Here is a 5,842-nt window from a genome sequence, read left to right as displayed (position 1 = left end):
TCCATAGACAAATTGATTTTCAATGATGACATTTCAAGACAGACCTACTGTGATGTCCAAAGTTGTTCATCTATGGTATATACTTCCTTTGAAGCTATCCATCTGCGTTAATTCAACTTGGTTGTTTAAAAATTGTGTTTAATAGTGGAATTCATGTTAAACATCTACATTACCCATGGTCCAGCAGAGACCAATCCACCAAACAGAGCATCTCGGCCAACAAAGCCCACCAAACGTGCCTCAGGGCGACCACCCACTCCAATAACGGACTGTGAATGACGCATTCGAGTTGGCCTCCCATCATCCTTAAGCAACTGTTGCAATAAACTTAAAATATATTGTTTCTATACTTAAAATCAACAACCTAAAATCAATACTTTTATATATTTCCAGCGTTTTTTATTTGATTATGTCATTCGCAATGCTTCATGGGATTGTAGTTTGTGCCCTCGTGAAAGACAGTAAGTACACAGTCTTGTACCTTTGTCCGATTTTAAAAAAAGTTTTTTGCCTCAAAACTAATTTTGGAATATTGTTATTCACCTCTGAGCTGGTTTGGTTCATGGATTACAACTCTTTTATGGAGGATTTTATGTAAAGCCTATATAAACAAAAATGAATGGGAAAAATACTTCTGAAACATAAATTGCTGAAAACGTTTGCGGGTACTGTTGCACTTTATGGTGTTAAAAAAGGTGACGCTAGTTGCGCAGAAATTTCTTGCATCAGCTTGCTCAATGTAGAGTGTGTAGCTTTCAAATTAGACTAGGATGAGAAAATTTCTCACTGAATACATATTTCCGTTCGTCAAAAGGAACATAAGGTTCTCCTGATGTAGCAGCTGATCTCTACACACCGCAACCAAATTAATGGTTGTAATCGCATGTCCTAGAATACCCTGGTCTATATTTCAGGATACAGGCCAGCCTTGTGTTCATTTTGAACAATTACAGCATTTAAGTTAAGTGAATCAGTCAACGGTTTCTGCAAACTGCCCCAGTACTGACCCCACAAAGTTATCTTCCCCTCAGTTTGAATGTCAGCCACTTTACTGGCACTCAGAAAACAAATAGTCTTTGGTAATAACAAACATGTTTTCCCCACATGCTATTTATGACAGTGTTAATATTATTCAGTAGCAACAACAGAAGAACAGAACAAACTATTTTCTATAAGAAAACAGGGCAGATAGAGCAACCTCCCACCCCTATATTATAATACAGTGGGCTACCACATACAGAGTTTAAACAGACCACACAATAGTGCACTATTGGTTATTAGAGGTATTAGTCAAAATTTGGATGTGCCTGAAGATCAGAGGATAGAACATTATAACCCATAACCCCTTGATGTGTAAATGGTAAAAAGCGATACATTTGGCTCAAAGGGATAATAAGTGATTTCATGGCCTGAATTAGACATTGTTGTGACTGCTTCCACACATTGTGCACACATACTTCACACTTTGATCATTAGTATCAGCACAGAGACACATGCTGGAGGAAGGAGCATGTTATTAGTCGTAACTTTCATTGTGAATCCGTGTTAAAAACAGTGAACGATGAACTGAACTAGGCCGGTTTAATTTCATGCAGTGTACTGGCTCCCTCTATGGGTCATTGTAAAAGTGATTAGAATATGATGTCTGCTTAGTTGTCTACCCTGCTGAAAAATCCAGCTTAAACCAGCCTAAGATGGTCAGGCTGGTTTTGGCTGGTCTCCCAGCCTGGTCATAGCTGGTTTATCAGGCTGGTTTTAGAGGGGTTTTGAATTTTTTTTTTTAGCTGGTCAGGCTGGTCTTAGATGGTCAGTGTTGGTTTTAGCTGGTCTTAGCTGGTCAGGTTGGTCTTAGCTGGTCAGGCTGGTTTTAGCTGGTCAGTGTTGGCTTTAGCTGGTCTTAGCTGGTTTTAGCTGGCTGACTCTGTCTTGTAAATTTTTTTTTTTTCTGCCACTGGGTGTTGTGACAAATAATGTAAACAATTCCCAGTACACTTTAAATAATCTTCAGGAACACAAGCAACCATTCAAACAAATTGATTTTATTTGATATTGCAACCCGTTAAAACAACCTATTGATATTCTAACAGTTATGTATAAAAATGTATTAATAGAAATGATTAAATTGCTAAAAACTATATACAGATGTAAAGGTGAACAATAACAGAATTATAGACATATTACACATTTTCATTTTTCCTTTCTTTTTTTATGATATCTTGAATTTTTTGGGATATGTAATACCCCACTTGCTTCTTCCACTTCTCTCTCTCTCCTTTCTCAGGTTCTTTTTGTTTGAGCCAGTCACTGAAGCAGACTTGAAAGAGAAATCATTTAGATGATTAATTTTGTCACTTACTAGTAAAAACTTAGATAGGCAAACTATAGTGTCACATATTTTAACATTTTAACAAAATTGGCTATGGTTACATAAAGTACATGAATGAATGAATGAATGAATGAATAGATTACCTCTCAAAACTTGCAGCTTGGAGGGTGTCAGGGGAGGCTTTGCAGAGTGTTTATTCGTGGGACACTCCTTTCCTGACACACTTCTGCTTTTTAAAGTGTTTGTCCCCCACAGTGCCACAGCCATCTCTTTGACATAGAGAGAATCTTTTGTTGATCAATTAATCTTCTTCCACACCTCTTCTCTGATCCAAACATGGTTTCCTATATGGATCTTTAAGACAAAACATAAATGAGCTTGAATTGTATGAAAAAATAAATAAATATCAAAATATCTTATCTATACCACAGAAGAAAGAAACTTATACAGAATATATTCCAGTAGGTACACTGTTAAAAATGTTCCCGTTAAAAAACAGTAAAGAACTGGCAGCACGGTTGCCAGCAAGTTACTGTTAAATTAACGGTGTCTTACTGTTGGTGAAATTTACAGTTGGCAACTGTTTTTGCAAATACAGCATAAAGCTGTTTCTACATTTTACAGTAATATTCTGAGAAAAGCATTGGCAGTTAGTGGATGCTTATAGTGAAATTAGTGTAAACTACAACACAAACTACAACACAAATATACTACATGGTATTGTGTAATCTATTGAGTAATGGACAGCTAGCAAAAAGGACAACTTTTCCCTCTGTGTTTTTATAGATTATTTTCTAAACCTTGTGATTTAATAAATTTCCCTGTAGCGCTCTTGCTTTAAAATACCATGTTTTAATACAGTGAATAAATGTAAACGTGAAATAGTGAATTAAAAATGTAACAGAAGAAAAGCAGCTTGTAGTATTGCTTCAAAACAATCTTTTTTATTAAACTTGTGAAATTGTTTTGGGGACAAAAGCATAAAGGACATGTAAGCAAATAACTAAAATTTCAGCTCTTTAAGGGTTAGAAGTCACAACAAACAGAAATAAACAAGATGCTCCCCAAATCAGATTCTGAATTACTTTAACAAGTCTTTAACAAATGACTAATAAGTATACTGTCCAAAAAATGAACTCTGGACACAAACATAGTGAATTACTCTATTCACCTGATTTTGAGTGAATACCTGCAAAAAATAAGGATGCAAGAAAACGTGTGTGTGTGTGTGTGTGTGTGCGTAATACTTTTATAAAGTCCCACTCAAAATCCATTCATTTTTTAAGCAGACTGGAGACACTGTTTTGTTTTTCTGGGCGACCTTTCCCGTCCGCTTTGATATGACTCCTCCAGCCTTGGTGCCTTTTTCTGGATTTATCCCGATGAACCGCCTGAAAAACAAATGTGTTTGTTCAGAATTAGTATACTCACAAAGAACATATCAATTTGCTATATTCTTGACTATTCTTGTATTGAGAACACTTCCTTTTACTTTGTCAGGAAAGGAGAGCTTTCTTAACAATCTTTTGGGGGTAAAGGACGTGATTTAATCTAGATTAAAGATATCTCTTTATTCAAGCTTTCACATAACACATCTTATATGCTATTTTAGCAATGTTTGATAAATTGTAACAAATTCACATGATCATCATTTTGGTGTCAAAGATGAGTGTGCTTCCTTTCAATGTTTTCATCAACACCTCACCACCGATGTCCTTTTTATTTCCTTGCTCAAATAGTTAAAAGGAAATGTATTTATTTGATGCTAGATTCCCTGTACATTAGGGCCAAATTACATTGTATCAATGAAACATTCATTTTATGTAAAGCTGCTTTGAAATGATATGCCTTACCTTTGAATGAATTCCAGTGTGCATGCTGCCTCAGCTTGGTATTGAAGATTGAGATTGTAGAAAGTAGAAAAAACAGCAGTAAGCCCAGACAGAAAAGCCGACTGGATGCCCTCACAAATGATGTGCCCCTCAAGGCTGATCATCCAGTGCTGAATACAGCTTCCTGTTTCACCTGAAACTTTAAAATGAAAAACTCAAGTCAGCATTGACATAAAAACATGCCACCGCCAGATTGCAAATAAAAGCAAGGGAAATTGAAATCATTCACAGAGCCCTGTTCTTTTAACATAAGAAATAATTTTCAACGTGTTGATCATGGACTGGTCTGGGCAGACATTTAAGTCAAAATGTGTATATATCGTGTATTGTGAAATTATGTTCTCAACATTGTTAATGAGTTAGTTCAAACAAAAAAAGAAAATCCTGTCATCAATTACTCACCCTCATGTTGTTCCAAACACATAATACTTTAATTTATCTTTAGACAAAGATATTTTTAAGATCGTTTAATAATTGTTGTCCATCCATTGAATGTCCACATAAGTCCATGTTAAACAGAAACTCAGACATGCTTGCCTGACACGTGAAAATGTTGGTTCTCATACAGCTCTCGTGTTAAATTTTTTTTAAGTTCTCTATGTATGTGTATTGATCAGTGTTTATATGTGAATAAAAGCCTTAATGTGTGGACTTTAGAATGGACTTTAAAATGCTCGATTCATACATTAGTGCATTAGTATTGCAATGCATGTATGATCTTTTTGGATCTTTAGATGGACTTTTAAGGGAGGGACAGAAAAACCTCAGAGTTCATTAAAAATATAAGCTAAAAGCTTAAGGGTTTGGAACAACAATGGGCAAGAACATGATATAATTTCGCGTAGTGTGTGTGTGTGTGTGTGTGTGTGTGTGTGTGTGTGTGTGTGTGTAAACTATCCCTTTAAGTGTTGAAAAGAAGTAAATTAAAATTTAAATTAAGTCATTAATTACTCACCCTGGTGTTTTTCTAAGGCCATAGGTTCTTCACTTGTGACCTACTCGCACTCTTCCATGTAATGGCAGTGAATAGTGACCAGCATCTAGCTTTTAAAAAAGAAGCAAATGTGTCACAGAATGATCCCATGTGAATCGTGTCATATATTCCAAGTGTTCTGGGGGTATACAAACCGAAAAAACTAACATAAATTTACTGTAAATTTACACGACACGAGACTCTATAGCACCACAGTTCACTCCATGATCAAGGAAAAGCACATAAGTTGTGAGAAATCAAGATTAATAAAATCACAATACACAATCCATGCACTTTTTTCTCCTTATAGAATATATCTGTTGTGTTTGTTGCAGGGGCGCTGCGTTTTTAGACGCCTTGTCAAGTAAAAAAACAAATAACATTAACTGTTAAAAACCCGTCTCAATAGCTTTTTATAGTGCAAGGACTCGTTCAGTGTGAATGATGTCCAATGTCTTGGCCACGGCTGACACTAGGCCTACATAAACATGGATTCTTTTTAAATATATATGAAGGGGCGGCATAATCCATTAACCAAGATTAATAAGTGCTGTAAAATAATTGTTGATTGTTAGTTCATGTTAAATAATTGTATCTAATGTTAATGAATACAGCCTTATTGTGAAGCGTTGTAGTATATTTGACTAATAT

At 35.5% G+C, this 5,842-nt stretch overlaps 1 long non-coding RNA gene across 1 annotated transcript; it reads right to left on the bottom strand.

The window, feature by feature from the left end:
* Positions 1-2,132: 2,132 nt before the first annotated feature.
* On the bottom strand, positions 2,133-4,323 carry LOC127636683 (uncharacterized). Its single transcript, XR_007969629.1, has 4 exons — positions 4,180-4,323; positions 3,574-3,717; positions 2,470-2,680; positions 2,133-2,314 (listed from the first exon to the last, which is right to left on the bottom strand). It is a non-coding gene; the product is annotated as an uncharacterized LOC127636683 (long non-coding RNA).
* Between the last annotated feature and the right edge of the window lie 1,519 nt (positions 4,324-5,842).

The sequence above is a fragment of the Xyrauchen texanus genome, chromosome 44, assembly GCF_025860055.1.
Source record: "Xyrauchen texanus isolate HMW12.3.18 chromosome 44, RBS_HiC_50CHRs, whole genome shotgun sequence".
Lineage (NCBI taxonomy): Eukaryota > Metazoa > Chordata > Actinopteri > Cypriniformes > Catostomidae > Xyrauchen > Xyrauchen texanus.
Note: the sequence above shows the minus strand (reverse complement) of the source record. Positions and strands in the feature narration are given on the sequence as shown.